General features: G+C 43.4%; 1 protein-coding gene across 1 annotated transcript in view; it reads left to right on the forward strand.

Annotated features, from left to right (window-relative positions):
* The window catches only part of LOC115768912 (homeobox protein aristaless), a 56,226-nt gene that overhangs the window by 31,253 nt on the left and 5,177 nt on the right, over positions 1-19,796 (forward strand). The window lies entirely within an intron of this gene.

Genomic DNA, 19,796 nt, shown 5'->3' on the forward strand with positions numbered 1-19,796 from the left:
CACGCGCCTTGCTTTCGTTTTTTTTTGCCTCACGTTTGCAATTCTCAACTGGTTTAAGCTTCGAACAGAGTACAAGGCACTTGCTATGCTACACTCGAGATTCTTACAGATCCATCCAGTTGTTGATTATGATATACTTTAGTATATAAGCAGCATTGATCAAGCATATCTATATATATGTATATATTCCTTAAGTCGGCGACGTCGCCTTCTTGGCAACAAAAGCATAATACCCTTAGGCAGGAGCAGCCGAGGATAACAAGCCCAAGAGCTGGCCAGGAAACCCATGCCAGGGGCGCTCGACACGCACGCACTGCCCATGGTGTTTGTTGTTGTTGTTGTAGACTTATTAGCGCAAAATGAGCACAGAGCGCAAACTCATTTAGATCGCATCGGGCAAATTCATCATCTCGAAATATTTTGGACGCTTTTTTCCTGCGCCAGTCAACGCGGTTGTTGCCACTTTTTTGGTGCTTTGAAGTGGGAAAGTAGCTTGTTATACACTTAACGCTTCAGCTGATGGCCCAAATGGATTGCGTACTGGGCGCCGGGGGCGGAGCGGGTAGGTGTTCGGAGCAGTCGCCGTCATTGGCCATTCAAGTTTACTTAGCCGGCCACAGATGCGTTCATGTGAAAACTGCCATCGAAATTGTTACCAATTAATCAGATGTGTAATTGAGGCAGTCATCGAAACAAAAAACTAGGCAGGCGTAGCGATCTATTGATAATCGATAATTCTGCACAGCAGCTAAAAGTTATCGAAATCCTTACAAATTTATTATAAGTGCTATCGATAGCATCGAAGAGCATAACGCACATATGTCACAAAATCGATACAGCTACAAAAGTAATCAAATGTGTTATCAATAATACCGTCGGACATAACGCACAGATTTGCAAACAATCAATCGATAACACAGTCATCGGTATTACTGGACTACATTTAAAAATATATTTGTAGCTTGTGGCGTTTATTGCTGGCTCAAAAGCATATTTCTCGAAGCGTTTATATAACGGGCAGAAGCCAGCATTAGCTAAATATTAAGTGGGTATAGGCCATCTATATATATAAGTCGATAGGCAGCTTGTAAACTATCGATAACTTTTGTTAGGCAACATCAATAAGTAGGCTGCAAGCCAGGCGATACACATCGGAAAGCAGAACGCTATCGATAGCATTGCACTTTATTCTATAAAAATTGCAGACCGTACCAAAGATCGATAAATAGCAAGTAAATACAAAAGTCAGTAGAAGCTATCAAGCAACGCTACTTATCGATAACATGACGTTCCAAGAAACGTGTTGTCGATAACATTTAATGAACGCATACGTTAGGCAGCTTGCAAAAAGAACGTTAAGCTTGATTGGGAAAATATCGATTACAGATAAAATTACGATAGATAAAAGTCACTTTACTCTATAGCGTTGCCTATCGATAACATGGCGATAAGCGAAATTCGACTTCATGGTGTTTATCGCTCATTCAACAGACTGAAAAGCTTGGATGGGAACACCAAATTTTTTATTTACACCCCACTCAATTGAGTCATCTAAAAAGCACGAAATAATTTTGAAAATAATTGAAACACCTTTGCCAGGTGTTGTTGTTGTTGTTGTATTGAAAGCAAATCAAAACTCATCAAACAATTAGAGCAGTCGCTAACAAGCTGCTCTCCAAAGCGCTGTCATCATCAACATGATCATCATCGCGATTAAGACGATGATGAATGATCGAATCATTCCGGGGCCAGACAAGAGCCACAGAGGGCAATCGATTGCGCCGTCCGACTGAATGAGGCCTATTATCGAATTTTGAAAAGCGTAATTATCGCATGACAAATCAAACGCTCGATGCTTTATGCTTTATACAATTTATTTACTCAATAAATATTATCGTTCAAATGCCGGCCGATCTGCGAGTTGCTTGGGAAAAACTCATCGAGCCAAGCAACCAAACTAAATTGTAGCGAACCGAAACCCAAAACCAATTTCTAACACCCACAACACTTTTTGTTGTTGTTATTATTACACATTTGATTGGGGACTCGACTAGAGTGTGTGTGTGTGTGTGAGAAGAACCCCGGGCCAAGTGTTTGGACAACGGAAAATTAGTCATTCGATTTTTGGAAGCCAACTAGCAGCTGAATAGATTTCCTGTACCGTCGACCAATTAACCAATTGAGCTCAATCCGAGCCGCTCTCCTCTCGCCAGCATTTCGACGGGTTATCGCAACTTATGAGACATACAATTAGGCCATAGACCCAGCCCAGCTGAGCCAGATCCAATCCAAATACCAAACTTTAATGATCTCCCTCTCTCTCTCTCTCTCTCTCTCTCTCTCTCTCTCTCTTTCTCTTATTTGAATGCTTTGTTAGAGGTGTTGGTTACAGTGCTCGCTCGATAATCACAATTTCTGGCAATTGAAATCGGCTTAAAGAATTTTCTGAGCATTCTTTTTTAATTAAAATAAATAATATTAATTATTACTGTGCTTTATTTTATCTATATAGAGGGTAACTAGCATTTCACTCGCTCTCTCTCTCTCTCTCTCTCTTTCTCTCTCTCTTTTTCTCTCTCTCTCTCTCTCTCTCTCTCTCTCTTTCTATCAATCTTGTAGGAATTGAAAATAGGCATTAAAGACATTTAAATAGTGTCTCTTAGCATTTATCCCTCACCTGACGTTCTATCTCACTCTTTCTCTCTCTCTCTGTCTCTCCCTCTTCTCTGTTTCCTCTCTCTCTCTCTCTCTTTCTTTTTCTCTGTCGCTGCTTATCTACCTGTCTTCACTTTCAGATTGAACGATTACAGCAGCTGCTCAAGAATAAACCAATTAAGCCTTTGCTTATTTTTTTCTCTTTCGCCAATTTGTTCTCACCTGCACTTCTTGACTGTCATTGTTTTTATACCCTGTAAACATTGGATGTAAGTGAAATAGGTTATAACACGCAGAATATTTATACATATATGAGATATGCAAGTTAAGCCTTCTTTTCGATATAAATAACTATCGATAAGTATCGTTTTGATATGTAGCTTGTCATCAAAATAAAAAGACGTACTATAAAGAGGTACTATAACGAGGTACTGTAAAGAGGTACTATTAAGAGGTATATAAAAGTTCACACAGAGACTCTTTACAAGGTCCTCTTAAGTCAGCCTATTACCCTCCCTACCGCTCTTTCTCTTCTTGTCGCAACCCCTGCCCTCCCCCCTCTTGCTCTATTTCGCTCTCTCTCTCTCTCTCTCTCTCTCTCTCTCTCACTCTCTCGACTCAGCGCTACTTCTTACTGACATCTATTTAAGACCCAGCTGCTATACCTGGCACCCTGGTACCAACTAAGGTGCATTCGTCATCAGCTCTCAAGTGGCTGCTGTTGTTTTTTTTTTTCTCAATTGTCGCGACACCAGTTTTGCGCTGCTCAACGATTTGCTTTGGAAATTAAGTATAACTCATTATCGCAATCAAGAAATCCTTTTGCTCTCTGCCCCACTCTCGCTCTCTCTCTCTCTCTCTCTGCCTGTCTCTCTCTCTCTTTATATATATATCTCCGACTGTGGCTTCTTCTTTGTGCCACACTTGACAAGTGCAACAACAACAGGCAACATTTTGTTTGCCTCGGCATGTTGTTGTCGTTGTTGTTGTTGCTGTTGTTGTTGTTGCTGTTGTTGTTGCTGTTGTTGTTGCCTGTGTTGCACACCAATTTTCTACTCAAAACTTATGACAGCCAATTCGAGAGAACGAACGAAAATTATACAGACACTCGGCGGCTGCTCATCGCATCGAATGCTGCCCGGCCTGTGTGTGTGTGTGTGTGTGTGGTGGGTGAGAGGAAGGGTATTGACTGAGTGGGCAAAGCGGGGGGAAGGGGAGAGGGTGTCAGCTGTAGGGATTTATATAGCTGCTGTTAGGTTTAATGCGATGGGGGCGCATGACTAAACACTTTTTTGCCTTCTTCTTCAATATGCATGCATTTTGCTGGCCGGCTACCCGGTCACAAATCCAACTCGAGTTCCATATTTAACAGAGTCTCTGCCACAGAGCATGCCCCTAGCCTCCGTACCGCACCGCCCCCACTACGTAGCCAGTGTGCCGCTTGTTGAAATCAACATCAAACCTTTAATTTGATGATTCTGCAAATAATTCGTCGGTTTCGGAGTCGTTGACGTTACCTACCTCTGACACCTACCCGCCCAGACACCTCCAATGGGCCAACCTGCAACGAGTGTCTCCTCCCCCCCCCCCCCCCCCCCCCCTTCTCCTTGCATCGCACCGCTCGTGAGTTAGTTTATGGATGAGTCGCAGAGCTGAGCTGCTTGTTGATTTTTCCAGTTGTTCCGCAGTCGCTGCAGACGAGGCGTGAAAATATAATAACACCTTTGTTTTTTAATTATATTTTGAAAGACCCCCTCCCCCAGCCACTCCCCCTCCCCTCTCCAGCCCCGCGCCCAACATCAACCGCATCATATTGCGATAAAAAAAAAACGCACACAAGAAAAAAAAAGTGAAAGGCTTCTGCAAATTAACCAAAATTTTCAAATAGTCGCTAAATTAGACTTATCATCGGGGCAATTCATGTTCGCATTCACAATTGTTGGTAGTGCTCGTTATATTGTGACTCAGAGCGCGCCGTCGAGAGTAACTGAACCCGCTCCCCTCTCCCCGCTCCACCCGCTCAACAAACAAACCCTACAACAACTATCGACTGTTATTGTTATTGTTTTTTTTTTTTTCATTTGTTTTAGATCGCACTTGACTCCATAGCGGGGGAGTGAGGGGGAGGGGGGAGGATGTCACTTATTTGGCTCAATCGATCGATTTGGCTCTTAAACTCGCCCCCAAGTTGAATGCACGATTGAGTCGAGCCTCATAAGGTGCTCGCTTGTGTAACCATTTATAGCCATTGTATTTATGTATATAAGTATATATAAATGGATAAATACATATATTCTCTTAGCTCTTGTTGAGCTGGTTATAGGCTTGCAGAAAGTGAATGGCTTTCCGATATATAGAATATGTATTTACCTTTCATAGATACTCATTTGCGTCCAAAATCTAACTGAACTTATCTATGCTCATTCTTAAATGAACATCAGTTCAGCCCACGATGACATATTCCTGGGAATGTGCACCATATTTTCCATTTGTGACATTGTCGCTGTTTCTCTGGGAATATGAAAGTCTGGAACTTGAGCCGAGTTCCGACCGGTTCCAATCTATTCGCACCTCTTGGCTGCTGAAGTTCCTCTCTTTTTAGGCACAGCATGAAGTTTATGGATAAGTGCCAGTTTTTCCTTTTGGATTTCGACTCATCTAGCAAGATATTGCATTCACTTATCAGATCCCGAATGCTGCAAAATGTCATTCATACTTGAGTTAATTGTGTGATTGCCTTCATCCGATCGTTTCAATGTTTTACGCAGCAAACCCTAAAGAAAGGGCGCTGGCTCAAATCAGAAAAAAACTTGCGAAAAAGAAACCTTTTAAGAGCATTTAACCTAATACTGGCAGCGGGCAACAGGCCAAGCTCTTAGCTGCACCTCATTATTACGAATAACAACATCATCATTATTATTATTATTATTATTATTATTATTATTATTAACATCATTTGACAAACTGAACATTCAGCAGTTTTCCAGCCATTTCTGTAGCTTTGGACGACAGCTAACGAATTTCCTTCCGCTGGAGTTTGGGCTAAACTGTTGTCCATTTGCTAGAAAAACAACAACAATAACAAATTTGTGACAACTTGTATACCCTAACGGGCGGCATTATTTAGTTTTGTCATGACGTATGCAACGCGTAGAAGAAAATGTGTCTGCTTCTATATAGTGTATATATTCTTGATCAGCATTGGCAGACGAGTCGACAGAGACTTGTTTCTACTCAAACTAGTCTCTCAGTTCTTGAGCTATCTTCACTTGCCATGGAAACGTCATTCCGTTCCAGGCAATAGCTATTACGGAACCGGTTGGATCGTACGACTATATCATATAGCTGCCATTATATGATGGAAATTAGGTTCTTGTTTGTAAAAAGCTTGTGTTTCCTCCAGATATCTTAACTAAATTTTGTATATACGATCATATCGGAATACTATATCATATAGCTGTATAGGAAGAATCTGCCAAAAGTTGAGGCTTTGTATGGAAACTTTGTTGGTTTCTCAAAACATCTTGATTAACTTAACTTCAACTCAAATCTTAACCACATCGGAATACTATATCATATAGCTAGACTTCTTCTGTATCTATATTTATCTCATATAGGAACAATCTGTAGTATATAAAGCATTTACATATAAACACTTCCAAGTGTTACGTCTGGTGGGGCATTTCTCATTCGGCGCGTCACAGAAAGTTGTTCCTTCATGTCATTGTTGTTGTTGTTGCCGTCGCTAAAGGGTTGTCGCACCTGGTTCCTTGGCTTTGGTATCGGGCAAGGGAAGGGCGCCGGGCAGGGTGCTACTCTGCCAGAAAATTAGGCGCGACTGCGTGCTATGCAATAAGAGCAAATAGTTGCGAGCACTTTGATTGATGGCACCGAAACTATTTAGCTGAATGAGGGCGGAGGGTGTGGCACATAGAGCCTGAGTGGGGGCGAGAGCTGGGGTGTTTAGTTGTGGCTGAGCGAATCTTTAAACTCAAGTAATCCACACTTTCATCTGGCCTTGGAGCATATTTTTCAATTATGGCCAAATTGCGACAAATCCATGCTCTGCCCATATACAATTGACATTATAAATCGCATTTCACGCTAATTTGCAACAAGAGGCAGCGGCTCAAAGCCAAAGACGCGTCGCCTTTACAAACTGCTGATTAGTAAAACAGACGGCAGAGTGGGGTGGTAAGCGAGGGGGGGAGGGATGTGGTAAGTTGCGTGTTGTAAATGGAAAAGCAGCCAACCAACAAAACGAGCCCAAGTTCCCAACCCACTGGCCACAGGAAAAGCTCAGCGAAAAAATATATATTTTACAATTTCCAAGCGGAGGTCCCCAGAGAGCGCGAGGGTGCCCGCAGCGGATGGGCAGGGGGGTGACACTTTAAGGCGTGGTGCGGGTGACACTTTAAGGCGTGGTGCGGGTAGGGGGGGAGGGGTGGGGTAGTGCTTGAAAGACCAAACAAAACACTCGACCAGATTTGTACAAAATTAATTTTATAGATTAGAAAACATTGCGAGTGGTTGTTCGTGCGTCGAGTGGCAACTGCTCGCGGTGCAGGGGCGTTCTGCTGGAGGCGTGGCACATTTGTGTGTGCCAAGGCGCAATGAGCCTTGTCAGAAGCTGGCGATGCCACCTGCCAACTGCCAACTGCCAACTGCCAACTGCCGCCTGCGCCCTTAATTGAAGAATTGTCAACGAATTATGGTTTCATAATGGACCAAGCGGCACAGCATGCAGCAGACGCAAACAGAAGCCCGGCCGGCGACCCAATACAGGTAAATGTGCCGTGCCCCCAAAACCGAAGCAAACCTGCGTCTAAAGCGCCACGTTGTGCACTTTATCAAACTGTTGCAATTTGAGGGCGTGGCGCCACGCGGCGTCGTCTCTCTGGCTGCGTGTGACACTTCAATTGGTTTTGTCGCGCTTCGGCGATAAGCAAAAAAAAAAAGAGAATAAATAAAAATAAAATATACGTAACGAAACAGTCAGCCGTAGAATATAAGAAAAAAAAAAACTTAAAAGACTTTCTGCGGCACTCCGAAAATTAAATACCCTCAGAAAGATGCGCAGTTGACTTATAGAAATTAATTATTTCCCAGCAATTGTTTTTAGCGATCGAGTAAGCTGTTCAATTATGCGAAGCCAAATATGAGATAACAATCGGAATATTTATTTCCTTTACCAGGAAAATACTTTGCTCCAACCAGTTGTGAATTATAAGCTTTGCTCCAACCAGTTGTGAATTATAAGCGAAACTCCTTTTAGCTAACATTATCTGAAGCAAAATGCCTCTCATATGCGAAATTTACTCAGAAACTAGACGTTACCAACTTCAAGACATATTCAATATATCCGTTTACCCGAAATTGGGCTAAAGTGCAAATCAGATGAAGAAGAAGATTTCGTGAACACAATTGAAGGTAACCCTTAGCGGTTACGCGGGGGCATGGTTCAGCTGTGTGTGTGTGTGTAGGTGTGGCACGGCGCATGGCACACACACACACGCACACACACATACATAACGCACACGCAAATCAGACAATTTGTATCCAGCGGTGAATATAATTGAAAAATGATTGGTTTACCATCAATGAAAATGATGATGACAATGCAGTGACAACACTCATGTTGTTGTTGTTGCTGTTGTTGTTGCTGTTGTTACTGTGATTCGCTGTCAATGACACGCACCTGCAGCTGTGACTCCGATTGTTGGGTCAATCGGCCATTCATTCAACACTCACCCAAAAGCAGTTGACGAGGTGTTGTTGTTGCTGTTAATTCATACTCAATATTATTAAATTGATGGGCATTTGTTACTTGTTGACCGATTAAGAGATTCGAATGTGCGATTAGTGAATTACAAACGAGCCTCGAAAAAAGGAGAAAGCTAAATAGCGTGCTTAATAAATAGATAAATAAATACAACTATAAATAAACTAGCGGAGATTTGCGGACCTTACACGTAGCCAGTCTTGAGCTTTCAATTCCCCAGTTCAACTACACTGAACTCCACGTCTCGAAGTTTTCTGCCCATGTTAGTCTACTGCTGAGTGTCTGACCTGCATTTGTCAACCAATCCGATGTTAAGCAAAAAAGTTACAAGTTACAAGAATTTCCAAAAAGAAAAACTGAAATACGTATTTAGTAAGTTCTTATTTAGGGCTTTGAATTTAAGTTTGAAGTCAATCGGATTAAAGTTTAAGCCGAGAAAGCTGGGATCCCAATTTTCAGGATAAGGAGGAGGAATGAATTTTCTGAAAAGTGTAAAAACTGCCCTCAAATAAACTGGAACAAAGATCTATGAAAATAAGTTTGAGGCGTATTGAAAATCAAACAAAAACATTTCATTCGAAACGTTTTTCACTCTTTTTCCACACTTGCGGATGGAATTTGCCAAAACTCCGTCTCAATCTCCATCACACGAGCAAACTACAGTGCAAATGTTTAACCTCATTAGGTCTTAAGGGCGGGGGTTGTACGTTGATCCCCAATTTTTGTTATAAAACAGGCATTATCCATATCTATTTGGATATGTTGTGACTCACTGATTCATTGGAGATCAACGTTCAGCCCAAGGCTGCTGCCCTTTAGATCTAATGGGAGTACTAAGACGGGACGGAAAAGTTCAACCTGCAAAGGTAACATTTTCTTATATATATATATATTATATATTCCTAAACTGTATGATTTTGTATGTGCTATACGACAAGTTCAGGCAACCTTTTTGGCTTAAGCTTATGGTAAGCATGTTCGACAGATTTATAGAAATAGTTATGCACGTAATTCAGCCTTATGAGCTAGCAGCTCTTTTAATTTAGTTTATTTCCTTTTTGGCATTTTTGAGCTGTCGCTTAGCCTGGCCCTTCGCACATTGGGTTAGCCTGAAGCTGGCCAGAACGGCCACCAAAACAGAATCTGTGTCAGCTGGCGGGCAACGCGATTCGCCTTGGCGGGCATTGCGGCACGTCCGTTCGAGGAATTTCTATTTTGCCCGGGCAACGCAGGGGGGCAGCTGCTATTTGTGGGGCACTTGGCATTATTGGCATTTAGAACTTATTAACATTAAATCGCTTTCACTGCGTGCACCCCGCTGCCCGCTGTCCGCCGCCCGCTGCCCTTCTCTAGCTGGGTCAGCTTGGCGCCTGTCTGTGCAAATTGGAAATTCCCTCATTAATTCTAATAAGATTATTAGTTGCCCGACGTTGCCAGCGAAATGCCAAAAAGGCCAGCCACAACAACAAGGCCCAGTTGCGGTTATTATTTGGAAGCAATAATCGAATAATTTGGCCGAAGGTCGAACGACGGTCGTTTCCTGTATTTTGACACTTCGAAGTCAACTTCAATCGACATGTTTGTGCGCGGCTTTTGTGGTTGAGGCTCGTGTGAAATTCAAATAAATAGATAGCAACCCAACCCAACCCAACCCAGCCCAATCCAATCCAATCCCAGGCCGGCAGCCAGAGCAACGCGTAAATCCAATAAGCATAAGTGTGCGCGCTCCCGCGGGACCTCGGGCCGCAGGATGCGGGACGCACAAACTGAAAACGAGTGCCAAATGAATGAAATTAGCGCACGTTAATCATAAACAAACCAAAGAACCCAGACCCGGGCACAATTTGGTGGTTGGGTGCGTCCGTTCTCCCGTAATCCCTGGCTTGAGCAACCCTTTGTGCGCACCATTTGCTGAAGTGCGCGACACAACAACAACAACAACATAAAATAAAATATAACAACGACAGCAAAATCAACAAATTGCAACAGTTCTCACAGTGGCGGGCGGCATGTGGCCTCTGCCTCTGTCTGCGTGTGTGTGTGTGTGTGTGTGTGTGTGTGTGTAGTTGCAACCTGCTGCGTGGACACGCGCCAACGGGCAACGGCCAACGGCCCTGCACTTGCCAATTTGTTGATAACTACTCAAGAGCGAAACCAGATCAACCGACAATCCAGCCCTGCCAGAGACAATGCACTCCATAAGTCTGAAGTGTGGACTTCGGCATAATGACAATTGGCAATGCGTCTCCAGCTGTGAGAGCATGTGGCCAGCAAAGCCAGCAAAGCTCGCCCGAGCTTGGCATTTAAAGGGCGCTAAGCTAGAGACAATCCAACCTTTTTCGCATCGATCTGAAACGTTAGCTCTTTTTATACCTTCTAGATGTTTTCTGTTCCGGATTTCTTATTTTCTATTTTGTTCGACTTTGCAAGCGAGCACTTATTGATGTTATCGATAGCTTATATTTGTTATCGATAGTCAGCATAAATAGTTATACTACTCCTTGAACGAGGCCGAAGAGCTAACACATTCTGCATAATACTTAAATATGTTAAATATGTTTAGAATATACAGGATGGCTTATTGGCGAAGCTATCGATAGTCCTGCTGTTATAGAACGGTACTATCGATAACTTGCCGATTAACCATGCATTCGTGCCCGAATTTGCCGTTATTCAAGCAATTCAAAGTGCTTCGCTTGGCGTTCGAATAACAATTCAATGCTAAATCAAAGTCTGTGCCAAGTGGCAATATCCATTATGTCAAGGTCCAATCATTGTATAATAATGTTTACGTTTGTTTATCTATCGAAATTGTTAATTGTTAATGCGTTTTGTTGTAAATTAAATTACTTAACGAGCTGAAGGCTCATTTAGTGCCCCCTCCCCGTCACCGCCTCCTCCTCACACCCTTCCGCTCCGCTTGTATTTGAGTGATATTTGGTTGTAACCCTCCGCTCGAACATCCCCCGCCTGTGGCAAGTCGTTTAATTAGAAAATCGCAACCATTCATTAATCATGATGCATTTAAAATATCATTTCAAATTGTTATTAATAGTCCATGGCAATGGCAATTGCAGCGCCGCTCAATGTCAAACAGAGGTCATTAATATCGCGTCGAATCAAGTTAGTCTATATAAAAACAACTGCGTGTGTTCTAGTCGGGCGTGCACGACTTGGTATATACCCTGAACATGATATTAAATATTCCAAAACTGTGTTTAACATACCAAGTTTCATGTATCTTGCTTTTATATTTCTCGAGTTACGCTCAATCGATAAAATAAAATCGATATTTATCGATATTATGAAAACGAACTGAGATATCGAAATAAAGTGATTAGCTAATTCTGCATGTAACTTTGGAGAATATATATATTAAATCTTTAGTCTCCAGCCCTTGTAGTTTACGAGATAGAGATAGACAGACGAAAGGGCATGTCCCTGAAGTGATACACATAGATTTGTAGAGAAAGATATACCCCTTGTTAACCATTATCAATGGGCTTAGGATAGATTAAAGCTGGTACGAGCTCGTTCCATCTATGGAGAGTCGCTGGGTATACGAGTGCCTCGACACCAAAGTCAAGCCTTTTGTTCCGTTTGTGTAAATTAATACTTGAAACTGCAAAAAAATTGTTTAAAATATATATATACGACATTTGCTAGCTGAGAAGGGCCGACTCGTATATACCCTGTAATAAAATGTAAATAAATAAAAGTAAAATAGATGAAAACATCCCGACTCTTTAAGCCCCTCTCTTTGATCTGTGAAGTTCTGGGACACTTTGAAGAATACTTTCTCTGTATAAGTTCTGAAACGTAACTACATACCCAACTTTCTATAGTTATCGGGAATACAGAGAACAAAAGCCTTTATAGTAAAGCTAGCTTTCGGCTGGAAGTACCTTATTTTTTACATTTTGTACACTTGTGTAGGGTATAAAAAACATTTTGCAATAAATGGGGCCAGACAATTTTTGCATTCATATTTAGTAATCGCAAAGCTGAAAAAGAGTTGGAGCAAAAAAAAAACACACACACACAGAAAAACAGAAAAACAAAAAACTCGCGAACGTTAAACTCATATGAAAGTTGAAATTGAAGTTCCAACTGCATTGTGCATGATGGGGCGAGGGGCTGCGTTAAGAGGGGGGTGGGTTGGGAGGTGGGGATAGGAGTATATGGAAAAAATGCCGCGAAATGCTTTGCCTGAATGTCAATTGAATATTGCATATAAAGTGAAACGGGCTGAGCTGCTGAACAGAGGCCGGAGCTAGGGACGGGACGGGACGGGATAGGCTGGGCGGGGCGGGGCGGTGCATGGGATGGAAGCTGCACGTTGTCGTTATGAAATTTCCACACGCCTCAAATGGTTGACTGACTGACGGAACGGACCGACTGCCTGTCGAGTTGATGAAGTAAACCAATAAAAGCCGCATGCCACACAAGCTGAAAGCCACGCCAAATCCCCTCACACACAGTTGGGGAGAGGGAGGAGTATGGGGGGGGGGGGGGGGGTCAGCGTTAACAGACACTGCTTGTCGCATGCAATCGAATGCAATGCGCTGCACATGTCACCTGAAAAGAACGAGCTCAACTCAAACATACAACCCGCCCCATACTCCGCCCCTCCCGCCACCTGCCACATGCCACATGCTGCATGCAGCATGCCGCATGCAGCATGCAATTTGCGCAATTTTGCAGCACGAGTGCGCAAATATTTGTACTTTATGCCCGGCCTGCACACAGCCCGGGCTCCATTGAAAATCTTTGATTGGTTACCAATATTTTAATTATGGCCCCAACGGGCCGCCGCTCAAAGCCGACCTTTGTCCAGGTGCAGCCAACCAAGCGAATGTCCAAAATTGGTTTCACATCTGTCCAGCGCCTGGAAGCGCCTGCTTGAAGCATCTTTGAACTTGAGTTGCCTCTGAAGCCTGTGCCAGATAATTCTCTAGAAAAGCACACAGCCATTTAATTAATTTGAAGCAGAAAGGAATAGCTGGTAACTTGACTTAGCCCACTTACGATCCAACTTCACCTAACTTAAAAGCTTCTGAGCTCGCATCTGCTTTTTTGGCTTACATGCGCTTAAGATTAGCAATAACGCGGAGCTTTAAGCCGAACAGAATACACTGAAATCACAAACAATGGTAAAAACTGGTACAAATTGAGCTTTAAGCTTGACTTAAGAATAACAGGATACGTTCATAAAAAGCTTACCACTAGTTTTGTGCTTTAAGCTTGACGTAAAAACAAAAGAATATAATAAAAAGAAATATAAGCTGTGTCTTTCTTCACTTCTAGCTATGGCAGATGAAGCTTTGAGCTTTAAGTGACTTAATTCTAGTCAGTAAATAAGCTTTCTTAAGAGCTTTTGCTTAAAGCTGACCTTGTTGTACTTTTAAGCTTTAAGTAAACCTAAAGCTCTCCGCTGTTACAATTGGCTTCGGTCAAAAGTAGAAGAGGGAGAACAAAATACATGACGAGCTTTAAGTTAGATGAAAATTGTGTTCAGTTTTAGCTTTAACTCAAGCTCTGGGCTATTAATACATATGTTAACCAACAGGAATTAAATGTAATCCAATCTAATCTAATCCATTTATAGATGCCAACGGCAAGTATTTAGTGCAAGGGGCAGCATCCATACCCTCATATCATTTGAGCATTTGTCGTGATTCAATAAATCAAATGCATTTGGCTCTACGCAAGTGGGCGTGGCAGTGTGCTGTCAGTGAGGCGCATCCTCATATTGTGTGACAACCACTTGAGCAGCTCGGCCAAAGCTCTTGCCACCAAAACTGGCCTTTAGGCCAGTCCAATGGCTGGCGCTGCCCAAAAAGGGGGCGCGTCTTGCAACGTTACGGAACGTTGCGGCCCATAAAAGCGAGCACCGGCAACCCGAGTTCCAATAATAATAAATTTTCAATCAGCAAATTGACATCGTGATTCTCAACGTATTGCCAACTGCTGCGGGCGAAGCTATTGGTCAGGGCAGGTTGTGGCTGGGCGTGCCGGGGCGGGGCAGGGGCTGGGTGGTGTGGTCAAGTAATCATTTAGCCAAAAGCTGTTATCTATATTAAAGTGAACTAACTGGAAAGCATCAGGATAACCCCCCACACGTTAGCTCCCCACTTAGGTTTATTTAATGGTAGGAGCATTTGATGGTATTTCCCTATGAAAAAAAGTCGAACTATGCGCCTGTGTGAAACACGGTCGCAATTAGTGTATGTGGAATATTCGACTTCCCATTGAAATAGCGCAATATTTTTTACGCATCCTTTGTAAATAATAATAGTTGGACCTTAAACATAGTCAATATCCAAAGATATGCTGCGCTTTTGTAAATGCCTGTTTATTTTGACAGGTGGCAACGCTTAATGCAATAGCTGTGTAATCGATAGGCACAGCTGCTGACACATACTTATCCTCCGGTTAAATTGACGTTTAAATTGTGTTCAGCTTTTTAAGTCAATTAACTTCAGATGATAAACTTTAACAAGCAGCTAAAAAGCAGAAGCAAAGACTTGAGTACATTAATATATATACTAGCAGGTATTTCACGTGACAAGTTTTGTGCATCAAAATTAGAATTAGCTTTTTTTAGATATAGCTTTTTAAAGCCGAAACGTCACCCACTAAATCTTAGACCCCCATTTCCAGCAAGGAGGAAGTGTGAAACACCCCTCAACTAAATTTACTCAAATATTGATGAAAATAAGTTTCAGGGCGAGTTTCATTTACACGCCTTTCGCGATTTTTTCACGCTTGTGGGTGGAATTGCCCGAAACCTCGTCATAGCGTGCAAATTTATCTCATAAGGTCAATACAGTGAAAATATAAACTGGGACTGGGGCCGGACGTTTGGGGTGCAGGCCCTATAAACATACTTTCGAGAGTTTACTTTTCCAATGGGCAACCAAAGGGGGTTAGTGAACAAATAATACGATTGGATTGTTTACATAGAGAACGAGGTATAAAGCAGCGCTTAGTGAGCCGGGCAGCTAACAACACACCTTGATACACACACACACACACACACACAGAGAGAGAGAGAGAGAGGTTGGCAACGAGTTTCCGTTTTGGGGCAAATTTATGGCATTTCCTATTTTGATTTCCGCACTCAAAATGGACGCTCGGCTGAAGCGACAGCTCGTTGGATGCTATCATAATGAGAATTGAATTTGCATGGAAATGAACGTAGGACAAGTGAAGAGGGCGTGGCTGGGGCGGGATAGAAGCGCTGTCGATGTTGCATGTTGCACAGAGGCAGGCAGCAGCGTGGCCAAATTGCAAAATGATATAATTCAATGAGAGTTGATTAAATTATCAGTGCTCGGAGCACGGCTTGTAAGGGGGGCAGGGGGCGGGGGGTAGAGGAGGGGCTGGTACTGATGCTGATAACTAGGGGCGGCAGCTGCGGGTGGAGTGTGCGGTGGGCTGTGTGCCTCGCATCGCCTAGGAGCTTTTGGTGGCACGGCCAGCGGACCCACAGCAGCAGCAGCAGCAAATTGGGTGTTGTTGTCGTTGTTGTTGCTGTTGTTGTTGTTTTTGTTGCTTGTGTGCCTTGTTAATGAAATTTTCCGCTCCTTTGGCAGACGTTTGTTTACACGACGCTGTGTGTGTGCCCTCGTGTGTGTGTTGCTCTTGCTATTTATTATTGCAAATTGTTGTTGCTGCTGCTGCTGCTGTTGCTGCTGCTGCTGCTGCGCCTTTTGTCTGTTGTTGCAACTGATGATGATGACGTTGACGTTGCATGATGAAATAACAAACCGGATTAATTTGATTTCGTGTTGCCCCCAGTTAAGGCAAGGCAAGGCAATGCAGGGCAAGGCATAGGCAAAGGCAAGGCTTTTGTGCGCCAGCTGCCCAGCTGCCACGCCCAAAATGCTCTTAAGTGCAGCTCGTGTTGCCTGCGCTCTGTGTGTGTGTGTGTGTGTGTGTGCGTACGTGTGTGTAAATTAATTTTGCAGCAGTTGGCAGCTTCACCTGAGCAACAGCCACAACAACAACAACAACAGCAGGCCACAGCCAGCGGCAGCTAGAGGTAATCGCATCCTACAGCCGGCTCGAACACCATCGATCCAATTCCCATGAGTGTACTTCACTTAACCAAGCACTGGAGGCACTTCCACAAGCCTCCAGCGAACAACAAGTAGGTGCACACTGGTCGGGCGTGCACGACTGGGACATATACTCTGCACCAAGCGCTACAGCGGCTGAGTTCGTGGTTCGCTTCTTCTTACTGGATAATCGATATTTATCGATTTGGGACTGAGTTATCGTTGATTTGTTGTGAATGTGATCTGCGCACCAGAAGGAACAACGTTCCAAATTCGAGCTCTTCATGCAGGACGTGCATCCATGCTGAAGCTGTAACCACAGATAGCACTCAATTGACATGCTGTTTCATTCCAAGCCGTTCCGCTCCGTTCTCTTAACAGTTTGTAGCACCAAGTCGTGACAAAAACTAGCTTTACGCAATGGAAATTGTCGTTGTTTTGGGTTGTTTATGGAACTATGGTACTAAGGAACTTTCACAGAATCCCGAGCACTCGAATGATCGACTGTTCCATTTCATGACGTTCCAATATGAGAAATGTCAGAAAATAGGTTACCAATTTAAGCATATATTTAGCATCTAAGGCATAAATAGTTTATATCCTTATTAATTGGCTCGCGCTTACTGTACAAGCATGCACAGCAGTCGACTGGCATGATGTTTCATTCCATTTCGTTTCGTGTATATTTTATTTAATTGCCATTTTGCTGAACCACTTCATTCCATTTCCATTTCGTTCAATTCCCATTTTGTTTAATTCCCATCTCATTTCATTTCCATTTCGTATCATTTGCATCTCGTTCAATTTTTTTTTCGTTTCATTCCCACTTTCTTCCCTTTCATTCCCCGCTTCGTTCCACTACCATTTTGTTTCATTTCGTTCCATGCCCGTTTCGTATCACTCCCATTTGCTTCCAATTTCGTTTAATTTCCATTGAATTGCACTCCCCACTTTGTTCCACTGTCATTTCGTTCCTCTCCCATTTCGTTTCATTCCCCTTTTCCGTGTTGCATTTAATCCCATATTTTTTTTGTCAATTCTGGCACTTGGCCAAAATGCGTCTTAGCCACTAAATTTAGTGGGCTGCAACGAAGCGCACTGAGTGGCTGCCAGCCATTTTGGGCTCTGCCAATTTCTCAGATGCCCAAATTTATGAGCCAAGTTGTCAGTTGCAACCCCCCTTCTCCCACCCCCCCCCCCCCCCCTTCCACACCTTCACCCCTTCTGCCATGCCCCTGCCAAGCATAAATCATTTTATGACGCCAAATGCGTAGGCACCTAAGGGCCCAACTGGCAGAAGCAAATGCCAAAACACTTTATCTTCGTTTTCAGTGGCTCTTGCCAAACCCCTGCCTACCCCACCCCACCTATGCGCCCTCCCCCGAACGACGTCACCCTCCCCCTGCCCACAGCCCCTGCGATTTGTTGCGATTTGTTCAATCGCTCGGTTTTTCTTCTTTTTTTTTTGTCGTTTTAGCCACGTCTTTGGCCCGTGCCAAAAAGAATTTCAGCAAAAATGTCGCCACATTGCTGTACAGACTTAACCAACACTGCCCTGTCTCGAACCAACCCCCTGCCTGCCCCCTGCCACCCTCTCAGACGAAGTCCCTGCCCCCCTTCTTTTTTTTTTTTTTTTGCATGCCAACCTATTTTGCATATTTTGCTTTTTATTATAAATTTTCATTTTGCTTGCCACTGGTCGTCGTCGTCGTCGGCGGCGTCGCAGCCACTTCAGTGCCGCCCCCTCCCCCCCCCCAGGCAGCCACCGCCCCTGCCCCTGGCACTGCCCCATCCACTAGCGCCTTTACAGCTGTCGCACTAAAGAGTGGTGCCTGTGTCTCTCGCACATGACTAATAGCAGAACTAAACGATTTGATGGACCAGAAAAATGATGACTTCTTTTTTGGTCCTTCGACAGACAGTTCTCGCTCTGGGGTGGACGAGGTCCTTGCTGTCTGCCAGTGTGTGTGTGTGTGTGTGTGTGTGTGTGTGTGCGAGGGTTGCTAACTCAAAGTTAAATCCTTTGCTTTGACTTTGCCCCGCCGCTATGCATATAGAGTGGTTCGTTCAGTGACTCTCGTCCTGGCTCATCCTTTTCGTGTGGCAAATCCTTTTATTGTGACAGTTGTTGTTGTTGTTGCTGCTGCTGCTGCTGCTTTTGTGATCAACATTTAATGTTTTCTTATTATTGTCACACATTGCTGTTGTTATTGTTATTGTTATTGTTGTTGTTGTTGTTGTTGTTGTTGTTGTTGTTGTTGTTGTTGCTGCTGCCGCATGTTGCATGAAAATCGGTTTAATGTTTTGGAAGATAATCTAATTTGGTCACTTATATGCGAATATGTATATTATTTGCTATTATGTGTGAACACAGAGCGAAAGAGACTCCCTCTCTCCCCCCCCCTCCCTCTCTCTCTCTCACTCTCTCTCTCTCCGTCTCGTGCTGTCATCGGCCGCTTTGGCAGCGTCTTTCATGCGGGTGCTAAAAGCCTTTACGGTCCGGTCCGAGTGTATTAGCATTTCGAATACATTCCATTTACATTTTTTCAATTTCAACGAGTTTTTTATTTAATAATTCGCAATTTGCATCACATTTACAGCGCCAGCAGCTGCCGCATTCGGAGGCGCCCCCAAACGGCCAATGACCAACGGGTCCAAGGATCTAATGTGGCAGTGCGTAGCCTGCGCCATATGGCGTCTCCATCCAGCTATGCCAGGCATTCCATTAAAGACGCAAAGAAATCAAGCTGCAAAAATCGTATGTCCATCTTGGCCCGTTTCTGTGCATCGCAGAGTCCCGAATGGGCAGAGATTTTGGAAAAGTTCGTGTTTTCATTTTCCACTTCGTTCCATTCCACTTCGTTCCATTCCCATTTCGGTCATTCCACTTTCGTTCCATTTCGTTTGATTGTGACACTTGGCCGTGTTTTGTCATGCTTTGAGCAAAATCTTATCAAATATTATATAGCTCGTTGGGAAGAATCTTTGGAAAACGCTTTACTCCATTTAAATTACGTTCCAGTTCCATTTCGTTCCATTCCACTCACAATCGTTTCGTTCCATTTGGCTTGATTGTGCCAATTAGCCAGGTTTTTTATGCTCCTTGCCTATGTCCAAAATCGTATTATATAGTATGTAGCTAAATTGGTAGAATCGTTCGAAGAATGCCTTTTTTCCATTTTCCACTTCGTTCCATTCCCATTTGTTACGTTCCATTTTGTTTGATTGTAGGGTTTTGCCATGCTCTGAGCAAGCTCCTATCTTATCTTTTATTTTGAAAACGCATTACTCCATTT

The sequence above is a fragment of the Drosophila novamexicana genome, unplaced genomic scaffold (assembly GCF_003285875.2).
Source record: "Drosophila novamexicana strain 15010-1031.04,08,12 unplaced genomic scaffold, DnovRS2.1 tig00002081-arrow-arrow-pilon, whole genome shotgun sequence".
In the NCBI taxonomy this organism is placed as follows: domain Eukaryota; kingdom Metazoa; phylum Arthropoda; class Insecta; order Diptera; family Drosophilidae; genus Drosophila; species Drosophila novamexicana.